This window comes from Cylas formicarius, unplaced genomic scaffold (genome assembly GCF_029955315.1).
Source record: "Cylas formicarius isolate icCylForm1 unplaced genomic scaffold, icCylForm1.1 PGA_scaffold_4__25_contigs__length_36172078, whole genome shotgun sequence".
Taxonomy (NCBI): domain Eukaryota; kingdom Metazoa; phylum Arthropoda; class Insecta; order Coleoptera; family Brentidae; genus Cylas; species Cylas formicarius.
Genome location: NW_026844334.1, coordinates 27,902,707 through 27,927,014, shown reverse-complemented (window position 1 = coordinate 27,927,014; position 24,308 = coordinate 27,902,707). Strand labels below are relative to the sequence as shown.

Genomic DNA, 24,308 nt, shown 5'->3' with positions numbered 1-24,308 from the left:
CTTTTTTCTTTTTTTTTTGTATACGCGAAGCGGATTATGTTGCGTACGCTTTGTTATAATACTTTAAATAATAATACTAGAGCGTATATAATTTTAATAAATATGTGAAGAATTTCGGAGTATTTATCTGGATTAAATATAATAATATACGCCCATGAATGTAAAAAATTAAATGTTTCATAGCATATGCAATTTAGAAATAAAAAATACAGGGTCTAGCTCAAGACTCCAGGATTCTACTACATCGTCATTACCAATTTGTTACCTGTATATTATTTTGCTGATTTATTTTGATTATTTGCTCTCTTGTTTCGCCACTATAATGAAGCTTTTTCAATCCTACTTGATATAACATCATTTAGTTGCATGTAATTTTTAAATTAATTAATGGGGAGAAACATTCGAAATTTACTTCATAATTATTTGTCACACTTTTTCGTGATGAAACAAGGAACCAACTATTTAAAACTATGTACCAGCGAGATATAAATAAAAACGAAGAAGAATTATACACTTCTAAACTAAGAGTAAGCCAGTTAAGATTTGGCCAGTGCCCTTAACTTACAATTACAACAAAAATAGATTAAATATTAATGATGCATAAGTGACTGATTCGACACTCACAAATAATTCTGAAGTTTCGAGTACTTCCAGCCTTGTTAGGTAGTAGTTGTTTTGTTAGGTAGGGTTGAAAAAAAAACTACAATAAAGAGGCGAAACGTCCCAAAAAAGAATAGTCTTCCTTTCTGCTCCAATACACGCGGTTAACGCCTGCGAGAAATCAATACTGACATGATATTTTTTGAAAATTCGGACAATTGTACAGAACAAGAACTTCACTTAACTTTAATTTAATTTTCTATATGCCTGTGGTCACCGTGGTAAATTACGAATAAAATTGTCCCTGACAGTTTCAAAATTTTTCTAGAAGTTAAATAAACATTCAGAAGGCCTAAAGCATTGATCGAATTTCTATTTGATAAATTTAATATAGGGCGGCCAAAAAAGAATTTAGGGAACCAATACACTATTGAAATTAATTAAAATACTATTGTTACTGTGTCTCTGAAAGAAAATATTATTAGATGTTTTTTATAGCGTCCAACCAAATCCTTAAAAAATATGATAGCCATTCAAGTATATGCATATATTACCACCATTGTAGCAAAAACAATGTTTAAACAAAACCATTTTTTTATTCTTGCTTTTAGGGTTTATGATTGAAATTTAAAAAAAAAATAAGCTAAATTAAAAAATGGAAAAATTACCAAAAATATTTCAAGCCGATCATCACACATACGCCGCCGAAATTTATTCACTCTAAAGCGGAACCTTTTTTGCCAATTTTATAACATAAATAAAAAGTTAGATATTGAAAGTGACGCGCAACGTTCGTAATTTATATTACGCACGAAGCCATTTTAAGAGGGATTAGTTTAAAACAATGTCTCTGACACGTATTTATTTTTCAAAAATTATAGTTTAAGTGGAGAAATTTATTCTATGCTAATTTTGAAGTTGGACTATGTTTATATTTACTTTTCAGGATTTAGGAGAAACGCATGTTCGCACTTTTTCCATCGAAGCCAAAATTTACTCGAATTTCTAATAGAATAAAAACCAAATATTTTTGTTTTTCACATAAAAGCATTAGGACCATATTTTATTACATTTAGCATTCTAAGTTGTTTGATTAGTAAAACTTACTTCCCTATGTTCAATGCTTATATATGGAAATGGGTGGACGGATGATTTTTAAACAACGTTTCTCTTTAGGTTTCTTGTGGTTCTTTTGAGTCCATTTCCACGTACTAATTTCAGTGAAAATGCTCTCCGCCTACGATATTTTAACGGTCCGGCGTAGATTTGAGTAAATAAAAGGTTTCACAAATCTGTATCTGAAATTTCTGTATATTAATCTGTTCTAATCGTTTTCTGCCAGTGATGACAATTGTGTTTGTGGAAATAACAATTAATTTCATCTTGTAGCTGGGCTAATAATACTTTGATGCGTTTCTTGGCTGTTAGTATAACAATTAGAAGTTATAATTTCTATAATGCTGTAAAGAATTGAAGTGGATATGATCAATTTCTAATTCTCAATAGCAGCCTATAATTAGTTGGATATGATATTGGCTATACCAAGTAGATGTATCAGCTCTGTTTAATTAGTTTCATCAAAGAACTGGAATCCTAAATAATAAATTGAACAATAACTACAGTCTGCTAAGTGGAAATGCTTCACAAAATTCAATTATTTCTATTAAGCTTTAAATCATATTATTGTTTTATTTTAGGTTTCAATTTGGTTATCTATTGATGCAACAAAGGCCGTATCGTTTCATTAAATATTTTCTGAGTCAGAAAATAAAACCTGGTAGCAAGGTAAGCAAGCGCACTCGCATGACTGATAGCACGAATGTCCTTTTTAACGACTCCGAGTTTATTAAAATGCCCCAGATTTTCGCGTTCTATCTGAAAATGTTTGAACAGGTTTCCCCCCTCTTAGAGAGAGAGTAAAGAGCATTAAAAAAAAAAGAATTCTCTCACCCTAAAAACGCTGGTGACGGTGATCTAAGAAATTAGAAATTAATTTACAGGATTTTCCTTATTCTGAGCGACCGTTTTTGTAATACCGTACATAGTCGCCCTTACCCATTGGATTGGAAACTTACAATTCTGTTTCAAGCATAAATGGTATACAAGATGTCCTAAAATTAGTGGTCTGAAATGTAAGAGCATATTCTACGTTCAAAATAAGCCCCAATTTTCGTAATAAATATATGTCGAGAAACGTTCCGCAACGTTTTTGTGAATTGACTGTTAGAGTCTTTCTCATAAAAAGGGACAAGTTGTGTTACGAAAAAAAGATACACTTGATTGATACTAGGATAAACCGTTCTCGAGAAAAATGGACTTCAAAATTTTTTATCAAAGGTAGGTCATGAGAACAGATTATTTGTTAGTATTTCTTTGATATCTTAGGCTACATTATGTTAATTTCATAATTCTGAATTACGTTCTGAAACATATAGTCAAGATCTTATTCTAAGATTTTGAGATTCACGAAGAATCTCGAAGCGATTGTTCCTTATTGAGTTTCTAGCAACATCAATTGGACTTGTAAATTTTCTGGACTGTCTGCTTCTCTGGCCTAAATAAAACTACACTTATGCCAAGTGAGATCTTAAAAATATTATATATATATATATATATATATATATATATATATATATATATATATATATATATATATATATATATATATATATATATATATATATATATATATATATATATATATATATATATATATATATATATATATATATATATATATATATATATATATATATATATATATATATATATATATATATATATATATATATATATATATATATATATATATATATATATATATATATATATATATATATATATATATATATATATATATATATATATATATATGATGACACTATATTCCGGCATATCATCCGTTCGCTTGTTGAAGTCCGACTGGAATCCTGCAGACGTTTCGCCAAAATCTATATATATAATCCGGTGAATAGTTCGTCTTTCTTTTTTTTTACAAGAGAATCTCTGGGGGTTGATGGCTTAAATCGAAATTTAACGCAGCATCCAATTTGTATAGGGGAGATGAAAAAAGAGACGGAACAAACGGCAGAACATAAAAATTTCATATATGCAAGCATGCAACATAAGCAGTCGTAAATTTATTATTTCGTGTTTTTAAGGATGAATTTTTCGAGGGTCTGTTCTCGTGCTATTATAGCATGTTTTATTGCTGTTATCCCTGAATATCTTTCACATTATGACTTGCAGATTATGTAGTAGTAGTATTTATTACTAGTTTACAGTTTTTTTGTCCTCTTATTTTCCTAGCGTAATGTCTTCATATGTGAGACGCAAAAAGTCTATTCCCATTTCGAAAATTGCGTGGAATTGAGTTTTATTGCTAAGCTGTAATTTAGTTTGTTTGGTTTGGAAAGTTATATTCATATGTTCTCGATACATTGATGCCAATAAAGTGTTGTCAATAAAGCAGTATTGGGATAGAGAGTTTGAGTTGAGTTGGCCTAATTCTAAAAATTCTAAAAAACGTAAGTTTCATTTTCTTTGAAAATTTTGTTTCCATTATCCATATTCATTTTCTAAATTTCTATGAGGAATTAGATTTTGGTGCAGAAGTTGGATTTATAATGATCGTCTAAAGAAAATTTGTTATTGGAAGTTTTTGAAGCAGATTTCCATTAGTTGACTTCTTTAGGTTTGTATACTTACATAGACCCAATGAAGGTTAAAATTGTTGCTAGGCTAACTTACATGCGTTGTATGAAGTTGTTGAATACTTCGTTATACAGGGCAATGATTTAAGTATCGATTGTACATGACAAAATGAGAAACTTTTTTCATACGAATATGGGTCCGGAAATACATAGCTTTTAAGATACCGGGTGTGAAACTTTTAAAAAATCTTGCTCAATTTTATTTAATCTAATTAGGGACTATAACTGCCATATTCCAAGGAATCTGGATAACGGTTATTGAAGACATTAATAAAAAACCGATTAGAATTTGTTGCGAATTAGGAACATGCAATAAATTGTTTTTTTTTTTCAAAAAGAGGCAAGTAACGAAAAAAAATCGAGATGCGAAAAGTTGCTTCTTGTTTAATGCGTAAAAAAATCATCAAAGATTTTTTTGGTCAAAAATATTCGATAGGATGCCTCCCGGGATACAACCGCATTTCATAATTTTAAGTTAATTAATCCTAAATGAGCCTATCCACAACAAGCAGGAAAACATTTAAGATATTTATTAGAAACCCATTTTTTAAAACAGGATCTTTTAAACTATCCATTTCATTTGATCCAAAAATTTTCTTCTTTTTCCACGTACAATCAATCACTCAATCAATCAATCACCTCGTAAATTAGTCGAACGTTATTTTCGGACACCCTGTACATACCCGGTAATCAGTCGTTAGTTTTTATTAGTTTCTATTGGATATATTGGTTACAAAAATGTTAGTCACACAATTGGGATTTTCAACAGTCTGTTATATCAGCGCTAATATCTTTTAATTTTTATGGATTTGGAGGCCTTGTTACCTTTTCTTTGGAAGAATCAATATATCTTTTGATATAAGGAAAGGCATACCCCATCGATTCAATAATACACAGTACTTACTTGAAAAAACAAAGTTTTGCAGCTTTCATTGTTAAATTTTGATAAGCACAAAATTACTTTTCAATATCAATTTTGAAAATATTTCTCTAATATGATAGTTTTTAAAATAACTAGTTAACTTAGGGCATAGACCAATCTAAAAAACCGATTAATCATTAAACTTTTTTGCGGAATCTGAAAGCAAAATTGGATATAGCGTATTCCATTTCAAATTTAATTGCGATTTACGAGAAAACCAGAAGCGACCTTGAAAAAATTGAAAATGAATGAGAATCTTCAATAACTCTAGGATTCAATCGCGGCGTTGATCTCTATGGTATTTTTGGAAAGATTTTGAAATTAAAGTTAATATAGAAAAATAAGATACAGAGGTAAGAATTTATAAAACTTAACATATTTATTTATATAAGCAAAGTTATTCAACAGACTGCTTGGAGCAGACCTCTTACAGAGCACCGCGAACTAGAAACAATAAGAATAATTTCAGAATCCAGAAGGCATGCAAAGAAAATTCTAACATAGCAAATAACGCCAAGGGCAAATATCAAATGCAATGAAGACCCGGAAAACAATCTCAGTGAAATGTAATACAAATTGTGTTCTTAGCAAATTTTTTCAGAGATTTTCCCACGGTTTAAATTTGGACATATGTCAATTCTCGCATTCATCTCAGTCAACGTACTCGTGTTGTTTTTCAAAAATGTACCCAAAAACTAAAAGTCGTAGAAAAAGGATAGTATACAACACGTTCGGTCATTTTTTTTAAGTCACTCCTTTATTAAGCACTAGCCTCTCTGGTGCCTTGATGCGTAATATTTTATTTTAAAGATTTTTGAAATTAGTATTAATACTCCAATCATCTTTGACAATCTTATATGATCTCTTGCAACATATAAGAGGTTGAGTTAGTTAGAAAGATAATTAGTTTTGAAAGTAGCATTAAAAATAATGTAGTTCACACAAAACCCCGAATCGATAAGTTTATTTAAGGACTTATAAACACGGAAAATATCATAATACTACCTTCAAGTTCACATATAACTTCCAATTGTGTAGACGGAAGGAAATTTATCACACTCAAAAATCGGCAGTTAGTATTAAAGTAAAACAGATTCTTATTTCGTATTTATTATATATTTAATAAATGTAGAAGTAATATTCCTCTTATCTGTTATTCAAGGGCTTATTTTTTAATTTTGTGATACTTCGATGGTTTTGGACTCTGCAAGAACCAGTTGGTCCTGGGGCATAGCCAACTTCCCAATTCTGCGTGAAACGAAAACTCGACCAAGTAAACAAAAATTCCCAAGTGAGTCCACCGACCGTATATTTAACAACAATACATTTGTCTGCATTTCTGAGCGTCTCGGCTTGCATCTTTATTCTCATTTAATTCCCTTATGCAAATTCGCGTTGTTCTGGCCCATTTCAAAGTTTACTCCTTTCGAGGCGCAGACATCTGAGCAGTTAAAGTCGCGAATTCCTGCAAACAACCGGCAGCGGATCGACTCTCCGGAAATTTATTTACTGTGCGGATATTTCCGAATTCCCCATTCAAATCTCGCAAAGTGCCCGAGACAGCATCGACAGTGTAATTACATCTGCATTTCACTCAAAACGGTACTTTATTCTAAAAGACCACGTTGTTGCCGTCACTGACGATTTCGACTCGGGTTAACAGTATTTGTTTTGAGACCATAGTGCGATTGTTTTAAAAGAAACGTTGAAGTATTTACCGCAGAACTATATATATCAAAGTAGAGTTATTGCAAAATTGCGGAATTCGCTATGGACGATGGAGATGCCCTTTACCCATCCTATCTTGTAAATACATTCTGCGCAGGGGATTCGTCAGTCTCTATGTCCAATATCTGAGATCGAAGGATCACTGTAGAAGCTCCCCCTATTGTAACTGGTGAACAAACTTTAGGAAACAATTCTAATCGACGATGACCTTTAGACTCGAATCAGGACAATAGCTCGGATTTAACGTTAGTCGGTCAATTGTTTCGACCTCATTTGTGGTCTATTTTCCATTACAGGATTAATTGCACTCCGTATCACAGTTTCCTTTCTTTGATAGCATTGAGAGTTTATCATTGTGTCTATTCTTCTTATGACCATTATGAATTGTTTTCTTTTTTTTTTACTACTTAATTTCATTCTATATCTCCGAGTGGCAGAGGCTGCTTGATGTATGAGTTATTTGTGACCCACAGAAATATCTGCTACATATGGAGGGTCGTCAGCATATCTCAGCTTGTATATTATTGCTCCAATTAGGACTATGCCCACATTTATTTCTTCTAAGACTCCTTGAAATATACATTCTGAGCGTGCGATGAATAATATAGGTGATATATTGCAGCCCTATCGTACTCCTTTTTTAATCGGGAATTTATCTGCCAATTGGTTAGTTGGTTGTCTGTTGTTGTCGATGGGGATTGGCTATCACTTTCATATCTTTGTCGTCGATGTTTGATCTTCCCAGTGATTCAATTGGTCATCACGAATTAACAAGACAGCAAGGAGAAGTAAAATTATATTTCCCAAATGTTTACTTTTTCTTTAAAGGTTGTAACGAATACATGATTTAATACATCAACTAATAGGTTAGTTTAGCTTAAAGTTATTGTTTTGTACGAAAACTTCTCGTCGTATGTGAAGGAATAGGTACATCATCGGTTATTGCGCGTTTTGTCCATTTTTGTAATTTTCTTTGAACCCCTGCTCTTAAGTTATCATTTCCTTAATTCAGGGTGGTTCTCTGAGCAGTCCGCCAATCTCCGGGTTGTACAACTAAACCACTGTCATTAATATATTAATTTTCTAACTTGCTTTTTCCATTTCGATGTCCTGATTTACTGTCGCTATAATTTTGTAAATTGTATTTAAGGTAATGTACATTTCTTCGCTTCCTTTGAATCGAGAGTCGAATCTTAAGTAAATAAGCAATTGTAGGTGTGCATCTGTATAGAGGATATATGCAAGATATGGGTGGTACTGTTGTTGACAGATATGTAATAAACATATCATATCTAAATACCTTAATGTGTTGCATATTATGCTGCTTACTTTAGGGCTATTCTTTCGCTTCTGACATAATAATCATCACAGTTCACTAGGGTGTGTTTTTGTCTATAATTTGTGATAATTGGTGCCCACAAATATAAGAAACTTCGACTATTGGAACCATACGGCCACTCTTGGAAAACGTGTTGCGTTTTGTGATTAGAAATGAACAAAAAAAAAGAAAAATGTGCATCTTAGTGATAATCATTTTTGTGATAAATTCAACTTCACAACTCCAGTTTGCAAAAATTTCAGTTGATAATGTAAAATGAAATAAATAAGACAATACATTTAAACATGTCAATAGATCATAATGTACATTTTAATAAATCATTATAGTTATAGCTTTAATAGTTTATATATTAAAATATACTTTTTTAATTCAATAACTATTCACTTTTATTCACACGATAATAGGAAACACACAGATCATTTTTATGTCTGTTATCGTACATGTGAAAGTCGAAATTCATTACTTTTTTATGGCCACCCCCATAGGTGAAACACTCTTCCACATCAACAATCGCTTGAGTACTCGTTTCAAGTATTGTTATGTCATCTGCATATAAAGAAACTATATGTGATCTTATAGGTCCTGGGTGTATTAAGAAAAAAATCTTGCAAGGAAACCCTGATATTTGCTGACAATTGCGCATCGACTTTAGAAACCATCCTTTAAAATTGTATCCACTTCTCAATATCGATGTCTTAGGGTTTTAGTGGATGTTGTGTTGTTTTCAAGAATTTTTAAAGTGTCATTAAATTTATAGACACAATTTATTATTATTATATTAAATATATATTATTAATTTTTATTCTTTTATTTTATTTGATGGTATTAGGATAGACACTAGAGTAACGACTGTACAGGACTCGTAAGTGTGGCAACAGTGTTGCATTCATATGCGCTAAATTTATGAGAGGCTGGAGTGATGATTGTTGTATGCAACAATTTACTCATAGAAAATCGAGAAGTCGAAGAGCAACTTGTTGGTCGGCGCTTTCGAGGCTCCAAGGGACGTAGCGTGACGTACGGGATGTTTTGAAGTGGATCAGAGTTTACATTGCAGAGTTGATTTTTTTTTTGACTTCACGATTTAACAAAGAAGTTAAGCTATGGATGCATCAGATGGTGCAAAACGTTCGAGATTCGATGTTGGGAAGGAAAAAAATGCATTCATTTTGCGAGAGTAAGAAGGTTGAGATAATTTTAATTAGAAAAGTAGCACCAAAAGCAATAAAAATTCGTTTATTCAAATTCAGAAGTAAAAACTACAAATTACCAATTATCACAAATCCATTCATAATATTGTAATTAAACGTTGCAAAAGTCATAAACACATAAACATGCTTTAGAACTTACTAAATATTATAACCCAGCAACCGTTACGGTGATGATAAGAAAATTAGTCTTGATTGTAAGAAATTATCTAACATATTTTAAATTATTTAGTTTATTACGCTCTTCCCAATTTTTAACTATACCGCCCGTTACAATTTTTTAAAAAAGTTAAAAAAACTTAATACTTTGTATTCTTAAAGAATTGTGTAAAATATTCTAGGGAGCGTTGTGAAACAGTTTTTAATACGAAGCTCAACTGAAAGTTAATATTCTTTCTTGTTTGATATTTTGTATTATCTCTTTCGGCTTAATTTTTCTTTTATAAACATTTTTTTGATATTATGTAAGTATCATTTTTACGTATTACTCAGGTTCCTTAAATGTGACTAACCTAATCCACCCCGTTCTAAAATCTCATGGGACTGCAGTAAGGAAAAATAAATCAATTTTAGTTGATCTTTTTCCAGAAATTTATTTTAAATTATTTGTAAATCCCATTTTATGTGCTTTTGATAACTTATTTAACTGTATTTAATTGGTTTTGTTTCCAGGATTTCTTCTGTACTATTTATTTTTAAAGATAATCGTATTTATTTAGCATAAAGCTATAACAGAAAACAATCGTACATTTTAAATATACGAGCCAGTAGCAAAATAGGAAAATTTAAATAAGTATAAAAGTACAAAAGTACACAAAACAAAAGTCTTAAACAGCAGAAACCGTTAAAAGAAAAATCAGATAAAAATTTCAGACAATACATAAGTTTTAATTAATATTTTCAAAGCATTCAAATTACCACACTCCTTAATATTTTTTGGCAGCCTATTAAACTCTAACAAACCTTTATTTAAAATGGTATTCAACATATCTGTAGTTTTACATCGATTGACTAGGATGAAATCAGTACGGTTTCTAGTGTTATATGTTAATGTTTTATATTAAATATGAATATAAAGGCATCAAACATTTATATTGTATATCTATTAAATTTTAAAATTGCGCGCATTGCTCTGTTTTGTATTTTCTGAAGTTCGGTTCGTCTATAGTTTAGGTATACTAAACAATAAAGTTAAACAATAGTGCAGATATGGCGCCGCCAAGCTATTATAAAGTGACAATTTTGTATAACTTGTTAAATTTTTGCCTGCTCTTGATATGAAACCTACCTTTTGTGAGAACCTTCTCATTATATAATCACAATGTGCATCAAAATTTAATTGTGGATCTAATATAATTCCCAAATATTTTATGTTTCTCATACTGCAAATTAATGCCATTTATATTAATATTAACACTCTCCAGATCCAAACCACTCAATCTATGTTTCTTGCCATACAAACAGATCTTCGACTTCATGACATTAATGCTAAGATTATTATTGCACAGCCATACAAACACTCGATACAAGTCATCATCGGTATTTCGCTGCATTTCTTCGATATTCTTACCAACGACACATCATGGTATCGTCGGCAAATAATGTAATTTTGCTGTTTTTCACAACTTGAGCTAAATGATTAATATACAGAAGAAACAATAATGGCATCAAAACAGTCCCTGTGGTACCCCATGATCTACCAAGATAGACTCAGACACAGATGTTTCATACTTTACTTTTGTGTTCTGCCTGATAAATAAGATTTTAGCCAATCCAGGGCTAAGTGCTTTATACCCATATTTTCTAGCTTAGCTATTAAAATATCCCTATTGACCGTCTCAAAAGCTCTTCTAAAATCCAAAAACACAGCCAAAACAAAACTATTGTCATCGACAGCCCCAACAAATTCATCACAGATACTCACCATCACAGTCTCGCAAGAATGTCCCGTTCGAAATCCCGATTGACTAGAGAAAATTAAATTATTTTGATCACAATGCCTCTGCAGCTGCTCCTTTGCAACGAGTTCCAATAATTTCTCGTACACTGGCACAGTGTTGATCGGTTTAAAATTAGAATGCCGCTTAGTACCTGGAACCTTCGGCACCGAAACCACCAAAGATGACTTCCATTCCTCTGGAAACTGCCCTTTAGAAAATGACGCATTGTTGAAATGCCAGATTCACCCCCACCAACATTTTTCATTCAACGCACAATCCTTTTTCAGTGAACCAATGAAATGTTTTTTTTCAAACCTCACGAACTCCGTGACGCAGCGATTTTCCGTATCCTGGTTTTGATCTAAACACATCAAATTGACGGATGGTCTAGTTATTGCCGATATGATATCCTCAATGCTCTGCACAAAATATATATTAAATTCACTGGCTATATGTCTTCAAATGTTTCCAGAGCCTCTTGAATTTTGGCAGCTTTCATCTATCACCTCTCTGAAGTATTTGTCTTTTTTATACCTTACTTTATTAACGATGTTGTTTCGTAATCTTTTATATGCACTTCAGTCTCCTACGGCTCTGTGACGAACAGCCCTGACATAAATTCTATCTCTTTCTTTCATCATTTGCTTTATTTCATATGTTATAAATGATTTATCTTTATATTGTTGCTTCCTTGTTGATTTTGTTTTGGGCCACATTTTATTTAATATGATAGTCATAGCTTGCACAAATCTATTGGCAATCACGTCAACATTTGAGTGCCAACCATCCCACTGAACCTCCAGTAGTGAGCTTTGAAACTGTTCAGTAGTATAGTTTTCCCAGCACCTTCTGAAAGAATTTATCACATAATTTCTGGACAACTTCTGGATGTCAAAGGTTAAAATACAATGATGGCTGATTTTTGGTGTCAAGTGAACTTTGTGTGACAGGTATTTTTCGTTAGAGACAATATAGTCAATAAAGGTTTGACTACTATCAGTTATACGTGTTGGACTAGTAACAATCTGATTGAATCCATTGGAATATATTATTTTTAAAAGCTTATCACCCTAAAACGACTTTTTTTTTAAATATCGTAGTTAAAATCTCCATCTATAACATTGATTCCTTCAAAATTTGATATTCGATCCAAACAGTCAGAGAAAAAATCCAAAAACTGCGCATTTTCAATCTGTGGAGGGTGATAAATATTTCAACCCGCTCGCGACAATTTCCAGAGGCAATAACCAGACATAGTTCTGAACGCACTCCGTATCACAGATCTTATATTTGATATCGTTTCGTCGAGAGCCATTACCCCACCAGTTCTCCTATTTGTCATGGTACACTGCTCCAGCCGATACCCATCGATACTTATTTTGGTACGTTCTATCTCGGGGGACACATTTGTTTCGAACAATAATAATATTTTCGGCCTCCAATCACTAACCAATATAATAATACTATCCTTATTATTTAAGAAACCCTGACAATTAAAATAAACGGCTGTTGACATTAAATCGATATTATTATGTGATTGCTATTTCATATAATTATTAAGTTGTATTTGTTCTATTCTCTTATATGTTTCACAACTATTTATATAGCATGCAGTGTGATCAATATTTAATTTCATTCCATATTTGCTATTAGACAATACACAGTTGTTACATTTACTTACACTACTGTTGCAATTTTTGAAATCGTGCTCACCATCACATTTACCGCAAACATTTTTTTCCTTACATTCTTTTTGTTGATGTCCATATTTGCAACACTTGAAACATCTAATTATTCCATAATCAGTATAAACCAAGCAACGGCTCCATCCTATATTAATCCTCTGGTTCAGCATGAGTATGTTGTATGTTTGTGAGTCAACCTCAAAAATGATATTAAATTTTCTACTAAATACTTTAGTTTTTCTCAAAATTTTCAATTTGAAATCCTTATCATTTGGGTTTACTTCATTTTATTTAACAGTTTTCTCAATAATTATATTATCTTCAGCATTGTACTCACTCTCATCAACTCCCACCACTTTTACTCTATGTTCACGTCTCGTCTTTCTACTTCATATTGTGCACCAAGCTTACCAAAGTTTGTCAAATGATTGTTATAAATTGCCAAGCGTTAGTATTTTCTTTTTTTTATGATTTATATTAAAAACCAGGATTTTGACATTTTCAGCTGTAATTTTTAATTCTCCTCAGTGCAGTGCAAAAGATGTGATCAGCAAAACTTATTATTTTACTCTTTATTTTACATTAGTTTTTGGTTCTAACAAGTCATTTGAATACACATTGAAGAGCAAAGGACCCAACAGTGCCCAACAATTATTTGTTTTGTTTCATTAATGACAACTGTCAAATAAATTTTTAGAAGTTCTAGAACTTTTCTCTTCAAACCATACTTTGCCAGTTTTCATAAAAGAATTTGGATGGCAAAGGGATCAAATCCTTTAGAGAGAACAACAAAAATGCAAAATCTGCGTGGACTGTTGTCAAAAGCATCTGATATTTTTGAACTTAAATTAAATATAGCATTCAGAATTGATTTTCCATCTCTATAGGATATGATAAGGAATTACATTTTTTAAGGAAACCCGTTATTCTATTCTTCTCGAAAACCTTAGACACTGGTCTATAGTTTTCTATATTGTTTCTCTGACCTGACGGTTTTGGTTAGTTTTTACTGTAAAGGTAAAGCTTCTTCCCGCCAAGGCATTTGTTGTTTTTCAAAGATATTTCAATTTCAAATAGATGTTGCAGGCAGAGCCAACAACGTCACTAATAATTACGAGAAATAGCATAAATTGAAAATTAGTCTGAGCGGTATCAAGTATTGTGATATCCATAAGAAATCCAACAAAGTGCCTATTTTGCAATCGTATAGATATTAATATTATCTTTCAAATACGCGATGGTATCTTTCAACTGCTGGAATATCATTTTCCTTTCACACGAGCAGGCGATAAGATGCAGAAGCCTCCCTCGGTTTGCTGTATTTTGTGCTGCCTGATTACCTCTTCTCGTGCCGTTTTTGACGTGTCTTGTTTCGAATTCGTATTCGAGATTTGTCAGCCCTGAATGCGACCGGATTTTGCTTTGTTGCGCGCGTGTTGTGGCAACGTGGCGCCTTAAACCTCTCGTCTGCGGTCGCGCAATTTAGCCGGCTTATTTAAATTGAACTATTTTCTTTTGGCGTCCGCCTTGGCAGCCTCTCCGAATTGGACCGTCGTTCTCCGAGGCTCGAAACGTAATTTCTAAACGAAACAAACACGCGGAGTTCCCATTCCCCATCCCGCACATCTCGTGCAGTTAGTTAGCTTTGAAACTTATTTCCACTGGATTAGTTTCCCTAATTTCGGGAAATTTGTTTCCCGGGTTTACTTTTTGATACTTTTGTTTATATTGTGCGATCCGGATACGAAAAAGGGGTGCATGTTGTCCGTTTTAGAAGCAAACTCGTGGACATAATGCGAAGGGAAAACGTAAAACACGCCGCATTATCATTTAATCAAAATAATCTATTGGTATAGATTAATTATTTTCGCCAAAATAAGAAAATGTAATCGAATAGTTTTTTTAGAAAAAGATGGGCGCCGTAAGGTTTAATGTGGTGTTTCCTCCAGATAGTAACCTTGAAATAACCTCGGTTAATATAAATTATAAATTTTCAATCAAAATTCGCCTATAACTCCTACTACTATGTTAATAAAAAAAATGTTATTTATTAAATATGCCGGGTTAGTAAAAAGTACCGGAACGCTTAAATAACTCCAAAACTAAAGCTGAAACGATAAAATTCAATGTCTGGGGATTCTTGCACATGCAAAATTCAAAAAACAGCAATATTGCCAGATTTACCACTTTTATATTACACGTCATAATTTCTCCATTTTACCAGGTTTTTTAAATTTTAATTTTAAATATTGCGAAATCTGACAACGTTGCTGGAACAAAAACCATGAGCGTAGCTTTATGAAACTCCACTGCATCTAGATAATTGCAATTAAAAAGCAAGAATGGAGCTCGTACATTATCAGCGTGCAGAAATGTTGGCCCAACGGTGAAACATGCAGGTCATGGTGAAAACTTCAGTTCTTCCTTTAACAGGACATAATCTGCGTAGAATAGAGCACATAATTATCGCAGCTCCACTATATATGGTTTTTTGTTTTTTCTAGACTATAATTAATACAAAAATGTTTTCATTCTCTGCATTGGGACTCTGCAGCTCCGGACCTACAGAAAAGAAATGGTATAACCTATTTTAAAGCTGGACACCCTCTCTGGTTAAGTATCCTAGCAGGCGGTTGCCATCGGGTCGGACTTGGCTAACGGCTAAGGACTCATGTTTCTTAAAGTTGGCTTTTCTTCGGGCTGCCAGGGCTAACCCTATAGAGTCGACTGGTCTTCGGCTTACCAGTTCCAACACTCTTTCTTTTCAAATTTAAATCATTAGGTAAAGAATACCAAGGTATTCATTTATTTTTTATTTATAAATTATATTTACAAATATATAACTCGCTAGTTAATATTTATTTATCAAACAAATCAGATCATGTAATATTCAATGGGCGCAATATTTATACTTCTTCAAAAAAAATTTTTTGGGATCCGTGTGCATATGCAACACAAGAATAACAAAATATTATTAATTAACACTATAACTAACACAATAAATTATTTATAAGTATTCTACATACATACAGAAGATCATCACCGTCAAAATATCTCACCATCAATTATTTCAAAGGATAAAAGATTGATAGAAAAATTAAATAATACAAATTAAAGTAGAACAAAAAATGTTCAGATTTCCACAGTTTTTAATGCTTTATGACGGCTCTTTCAGCAACACCGTGCCTTTATCAAATTAAATTAAATAACTAAATCTATGTCAATTCAGGTCAGGCACAACTTGGTTCTTAGTATTTGGGAGCTTCTTGTATTAGGCAATCCATTAAAGCAGAAATAAAGTTTTTTTGCAGAGCTGTAGACTTTACAACTGATATGTTACAATTGCTATTAGACCCAATATTATATTCTGGAAATTTTACTTCTCCCCCAGAACAATACTTCAATACTCAGAAAGAAGGTTCTTGTTCATGCGATTTGCAGGCTTAATAAATTATACATTTAATCAATACAGCAAAATTATTGTATTATAAGCTTCCATTTTAGCCCGTATTCAAAGGCTTTTTGATATACGCGCAAATTAGCCTACCTTTTTTCTAATTTTATAGATCTAATCTACAGGCTCCTCGAAATTTAGCTGTGGGCCTGGAACAACATTTTTTATATTTGAAACTATAGACCCAATAACCATTCGTTTTGTTTCATAGCTGTTTAACTTAGCTCATTCTGGTACAATCAATCGTCTAAAGTTGCTAATCCTTTATTTAATAATCAATTCAATTTCCTCAAAATTTGTGTCTGCTATAGACATAGAATTCATTTATACTTACAAAAAATATTATTAACACAAATAAAAAATAATAAAGGCCGTAAATACTGTTCTAAGATACACTCCATTCACTATTTCTGCAATCAAAATCCACACTATTGAAGTTTATGGTGGTTTTTGTCACCCACTCTGGTATCCGACTCCCGAATCCACACAATAATAGTTTTTTTATAAGGACATTCCTGTCTCCAATTTCGAACGTCCGCTTTAAATCCACAAAACACATAAAGTTAGTTTTTTGTCCTTAAATACAGAAGTCTAGTTTTGTCAAAAATCGTCGTAGTTGTTCACATACCATATTTTTTAGATACAAACTCTACGCTAGTTACAACTACAGCTATCCAATCACAAAAAAGATCCTTAAAAAACTTAACGCCTATATTTGGTCGCTAGCAAATTTTTTGTACTTTAGGGTCATAGCTTCAAAGGCGTGGAAACTGCTTTCCGTCTTTAGTCGTTAGTCTACTACGGTTGCTTTGCTATAACTTCAAAGATTCCAGTGAGAGATCTAGTAAAGATTGACCACAATCCCATTTGAAGAAATTGTAGAATGAGGTCCCCAATTACGAGGTATTATGTTTCGCTACGCTTTTCTGAATCACGAGTAAAAAAGAACATATTTTTAGTTTTTGTTTGAAAAAGTCTTGATTTCTAAAAAACAAATTTTGGAATATCTTGAGTTTCGCGTATGGTTTTACGAAATTCGTGGAATTTACATGCCCAGAAAAGGTAAAAAGAATATAAAAAACACATAACGTTGGGCGGCAAGGGAACAACACCGTGAAATTGGATAGAGAAAATATTATACACGAAGACGCTCACACATATTAAAATTCTTCAAGCGCAGAATAATGCCGTAATAGACTATTTTTCACATAACACGTAAAAGGGTTTGCTTAGAAAAATCCCTTAAGTTATGCATAATATAATACATAAGTTATAGGCTAGTGTGGATTCGAATGCAGAAAATTAAATAATTTTATGTTTATAGAAAGAGATGTTTGGTCGGTGTTACTTTTTTGTAATGAAATCTGGATCTTATAAGTTTCAATTCTAACCGAAATATAATATTATCGCGAAATACTTATATCATGGGTTACCCATACTTACAACCTTTACGTTTTTGCCATTACACATTATGTACATATTATCAGGTGACCTAGATACCACCTACTTCGTCTAATCATCCAGGGAAAACTGGGGGGCACGCATAAGATTGTACTGTCTTATTTTTTACAGGGGTTAACGGAAGTCACCGAGAAAAACTTTTAATACAAAAGTTCTATAATTTTCGGAGTATTATCTTGATATATTTTGTCGCTTTACTTTAAATCGAATCATTCAGTTAGAAAAATGGGTTGCTCAGAGAAAAAAAAGGTTCAAATAGTTTGTTTTTTTTTTTAAATAACAAGTGAATAGCTGGAGTTCAACGGCAATATAGTCAGATTAATCCTTGGTGACGATTATCGTCAGCTGACACAATCAAACCCATTCTCCGGGAATTTAATTCAACCAAAAGTCTCAGTTAAAAAAACAGAACAGTTGTTAGGAATGAAGATGACGACATAAATATTTTGCTCTATTTCGAATACAGTTACACTTTTATTATTGTTTAAGTTCAATTTCAATTCTTGCGGCACAATTTAAAATGAAAAGTTCACTTTCTAATATTATAAATACCACTCCTACAAATTTATTCCAGTTCAAGGCTTATCTGAAGGAAATAAAATTCGACGGTCACAATATTGTCCAGAAAAACTTCACGACCGCATATATGTTTAATCGGAAAAAATAAGCATTATTGGGCAAATAAAAAAAATACAAGGTCGCAGATGGGTTCCTTCGTGGTGTGGCATGCTGGATATTGATATCTGACAGGCAATCGTTATTTAGATTTAATTTAAAATACGACGAAGCTTTTCTCACTCTCTTATATTTGCTTGATATTCGCATTTATTAACAATGTTGGAAAACTTTTTTGGACCAGAGCTTACAGGTTACGAAGTTAACCAGGGAACATTTTTTCTGCGAGAATAAGCACGAAATGGTGAACAGATTATTTCCTTGCCGTCCACCGGATCTGACACAGGGTAACTTTTTTCACAAACACCCCCTAGAGATGCTGCAATAAATTTATTTATTTATTATGTTACATTTTCTAGTGCCTCTTTTTTTTTGCAGTTCAAATATCCGATTCCCAATAAACGAAGCCAACAAGCGCCTAGACACCGATATCCGAGATCGTCGTATTCAAATAATTAGCAGCTGGTTTTCAACCTCTGTTAGCGACCCCTAGTGCCGACTTGGGTAACGGTTGGTCTAGAATACCAATTCTTTACCATAAAATAAAATATACGACATTCCACTCTTTTTCACCTCATATTACTCTGTAAACCGTGTACAAACGGTGTACCACATCGCACCAGTTAAAATGGTTTAGTTGAGTTTAATTTCTTTATTCTGCTAAAGTCGACGGTAGGATTAAATTTAGTACTTTCCCTTGATAACGTTAGCTTATAATTTTTGATTGCTGGCGACAAACTAGCCAAAATTACCCAATACTTGAAAAACTATTTGATCCCCTTGAAGAAGGCGTATTTGATCCTAATCACCACCCATGCCTGAAATTTCGGCTTATTTTTACCAGCTGCAGTAGCTCCTTTTCTATCCATCCCAAACTGGAATAAACAGCAGAATAAACAGAGGCCATCCTGTATAGTACAAATTAAATGAGTCCTTAGCAGCATAACTTATAATACCTAGCGATGCCCAGAAAGTTCCCACGAAGCCTTTGATGCACAATAATGACAATGTGTTTTATGCAGGTATCAAAGCTTGAAAGACGAACAGAAAATATTGAAAAACTAAAATAAAATACGCAAAACACAATCGGAACAACTTTTTATTCTTGCAACAAATGATGTGTTTATTACTAAAATTATGATTTAGGAACTCACAATTAACCCTATCTTAATTTTAACAGACACTTCTGTTTTTTTAAAGAAACTTCCACAGGCTACCGTATGCTATTAACGAAACTTCTGGATTCCTCCTGAGTCGGTTGTTGTTGAATCGAATGTTGTAAACTCGTGGTATCTCAAACGGAATTTTCCATTCCGTTTCCATTATCACCAGTCATGGCGAATATATTTATGGATCCCTTCCATCTAAAACCGAAATTATGGAAACGCTACGTTAATGCTGGTTTTGTTAACCATTTAAACTGTATACACCCAAACATGCGTTTTTGCCCTTGAGTTAGAAACTAATAAAAATCTCCCATTCTTTGATATTCTTCTAACATTGGGTCATTCTGTTTACAGAAAACCTATGCACTGACATCGATACATTGTCACATCTCAGCCCGATTCACTGAACCCAGAATTAAAATATCTAACATCTGCTCTTCGCTCTAATAATTTCCACATGAGAGATATTAAGCTTTCCACCACAATATATACTTGACCACAACCTTCCAAAGACAATGAGTCCGAAAGCCCACACACCTGGCATTGTTGTCCTTCCTCACATTCAAAACATCATTAACCACATATCAAAAGTTCTTAAGAAATATAACGTCAATTGATTGACCACTTGTCCAAAAATCTCTCAACATTTTCGATCCCTCAAAGACAAAATTCTGTTTCAGATACCAGGAGTTTACAGCATTCCATGCATATGCGGCAAAGTGTAATTCGAGAGACCAGACGAAAAATGTCAACTATACTTAAAGAACATGAAAGAGCCTTGAAACTAAGACAATAACTTATAAAAATAAACTTAAGCAAATAAACCTATCAGCAGTTCTCGAATCCGAAAATAAAATTTTTTGTAGACAGTATATCGCAGTGTCGCGGACGTCTGCACTTTTTCAAGGCTTTCAGCTAACTGCAGAAGGATCGTAATATTAATCCATGATCAGAATCAATCATCCTGTTATCTTCTTGAGTTGGCTTCAGTTTCAGTTAAGCTCTGAAGAAGCTAACAGGCAATAAGCTAACAGTCAGCAAGTTCAGTTGATCAACAACCGCCGCAGGAGGATTCCAGAAGATTTGTAAATATTAATAGGTTTTATATTTTAAAATAACGGCTTAACTTTGTGTATAGCCCAAAAAAGTTAGAGGGTTACAGCGGGCTTGCCTTCAGACCATCAGTAAAAATCTCATGAAGTCAGACTGTTTTAGTTGCGCCCAACCCAATGCAGGCTATTTGAGCTTGTTTCTCGATAACTTGTGTACCGGGTGAAATATTTAAAGTTCGCATTGGTGAATGCTGGAAGTGTCATAGTTTCAATAAATTTGAATTCTTTTGAATTGGGCTCGTAATAAATAATTGAGTGCTGTCCTCTGAAGGCTACGCAAGGAGGGCAATCCAGATTTGCAATGTTAAGTTGTGAAGAAGCCAACAGGATGATTGGCGAAACGTCACCAAGTTCGATTCAACAACAACCAACGCAAGAGGAGTCCAGAAGTTTTGTAAACAGTAAACATTTCTGTTCATTGTAAACATTTTTAACATTTTCAAACTTCCTACAGGTTATGATCGGTGCTCTCAGTATATCCCCAATTGTCTTTAGATATTTTATGTTAAAATTTGCTATAAGTATTTAAACTCGGCTAGGGATTCTTATTAGGATCGTTAAAAAGTGCATAAACAAGACGCGTCATCCCGAGGCATTTAATGTCTACCACGGACAATTAAACATTCCTCGTGGACCCTAAAGTCGTTCGCATTATTTGCGAAATTCTTATACAAGTTGTGTCGCAGATTAGTTTGCATCGTTGGCATATTTTCCGCTAGCTGCTTTGTATTCGTTGCAGAAACAGTATTTACCGCATTCACAAAAAAGGAACTCTTGTGCATTTGCATCGTCCTAAAGCCGTTACTTTCTACTTTGTACTCGGTCCTGTATTTTAGAATTTATGATTTGTTCGGATTTATTTTGTCAAAAAGTTACGCCACCCTAAAACTTGGGATAAACTTTATGGTTTTTCATTTTTTTATTTTTATCCATTTTTTTTACCAATTAGTAAATCCATTTATTCATTTTTTTTTGTTATCTTAGTAACTAAGTAACTACTGTTTTTTGCTTTAAAACATCCTGAAGGAGATGCAAATTTTCTTAAAAATCTAGGATAATTTTACTGTTCTGGTTGTGATGACAAAAGCGATCTAAATCTCACATAGATGTTGTATGAAAATGGTTAGTAACTTATTTGGTTAGTTTATCTTCGTAACACCCGCAACAAGCCAAGGAATGTGCTGCACAACGTCACCGAAACTTGTATAAATCATTCGAATATCATTGAATGAAATGTATGAAGGCATTGTTGATTAGTTACAACCAAAAAATCAAAGAACGATTAGATGCCGACGTCTTGCTTAACATCAGTTAGATCCTTCATGATTCATAATTAGATTGTTTTGTTTTGATGAGTGCCAGCGTCTTATATTATCTTATATTTCCAATTTATGAATTCAGTGTATGGCAAATCGACGGCACGGCACTTTCGAAACTTGTTTACGTAAGAAGATAATAACAGCCTGACAAAACTGATCAAAAAGTTTAGAATAGAGGTGCTGTATTTTTTTTGTTGCAATTTAATACAATCTTCATCAAAAACAACCTCTCACTCTCAGCATTAGTCCAATAAATTGCTGCCTCCGGCTAGCCGTAATCACCACAATATTTCCCCATCATAAAAGTATACGGGAGAATATATATCTGTGGTTCTAATTTCCTCGAACGGCGATCCCCAGGTCCCAAGCCACGCTTCTCCGTTTCGGTTGGCACTGTACTCCGGGGTATTGGAGAATGTTCCATATCGCCTGATATAATGCTTTCATGAGAAAAGTTTGTTAAAACTAATACCCGTCGAATTTTTTGGCCGGTATCCAGCAGCAGGTCTAGTCGATCCAAGTTGATTCGCAGCGTTTTTTGGCTAACAATTTGGAAATTTGCATCTATCTCAGAATCTAGGGCTCTTCTAAATCGAGCTTGTTAGGTTCTTTTGAAATATTGCACTTATTAACAGTATTTTCCCATTTTTTTCTGACAGCTAAATATCTCGTTTTGCTGACGATGCTGTTTCTGAACCATTAAATATAGTTCTGACGCCCAGCATTGTGAGAACGCAAGATTATTGGTAGTATAAAAACCTGTTGAATCCTAATAAATGAGAGATACTCTTGTAAGGACCTAAATAAAAGCCTTTTAGAAAGACTGTAGAGGTACGCTGGAAATTGGAATAAGTAAGCCATCAAGCTCTACCGAAATATTCAAATTGTCAACTCTTTCGTAATATGAGAATATTGCATTTTTCAAATCTTTTTTATTTTTAACTGTATATCGAATATTAAGACTAATCCTCATTCATATGTGTCACTTAAATATTCAACATATGTAAACAACTTAGATCTAATTTTCAATCTACCGTGGTTCATAGCCCATTTTCCATGCCTAGAAGAATGAATATTTATTTACCTATTTAATGCACTGCGCAAATAAATTTAAAGATAATTTTCTGCCTCATGTATTACATAGTTTTAATTAATTTGAAGTTGGCAGTACGAACCTTTCAGCAGAGTTCACTTTTCAAATTCTCCACTACTGCTCAATATAACTATTTTCCCGGGTTAAATCTATGATTGCTTTTTGGTGCATTTATATTAATAATAATATAAATAAAATAATATTAAATACCTAAATTAACTTATCTTTTTTTTAAATCATTATGATGGGGCAATAAATGTTTAAAAGTATGCCCTTCTACTTGGATACACATGTATCTCTATAACTACCTTTAACCTATCGATTAAAGTTTTATCATAATATTCGTTTTCAATAAGGCGAACATACGTTAGCCTATTTAACATTTAGTAAATATTTTAATGAACATGTTTTTCCTTCGGACTTCACAATTTGGTGGAACGTGAACTATTTCAAGAAAACGATTTAATTGTATAATTAATTTCAACATATTTAATAATAATCATAGTTAATATTATATTTTAATAATTTAATTATATTTTAACATATCTGGAATTTTGGTAACACGATTTTATAATCGGTTGTTTTAACTATATAAGAAAATTGTGAGTAGTTTAATTTTTTCTCCGCTTTCTATTTTGTTTTTTTTTAATCATTTGAATTTTTTTCAATGTCTAAGAAGAATTCACAGATTCATTTAACACAATTTGCCGCCTCATCAAAATCCCTTACGCCCTTAATAGGGATTAGTCGTCAAAAAGTGTGACTCACTTATTCCCTACCGAAATATGATTTTGAAGCCTCTTCCGTACACTCCCGAAAATGTGTTTCACGGATTCTGTGTAATTCTTTATTTGATCGGTAGCATTGTTGGTCCTCTCGTAATGAGAAGTATA

General features: G+C 32.8%; 1 protein-coding gene across 2 annotated transcripts in view; it reads right to left on the bottom strand.

Moving 5' to 3' along the window:
• LOC132700724 (protein timeless homolog) overlaps window positions 1-24,308 on the bottom strand; it is a 277,802-nt gene that overhangs the window by 183,527 nt on the left and 69,967 nt on the right. The window lies entirely within an intron of this gene.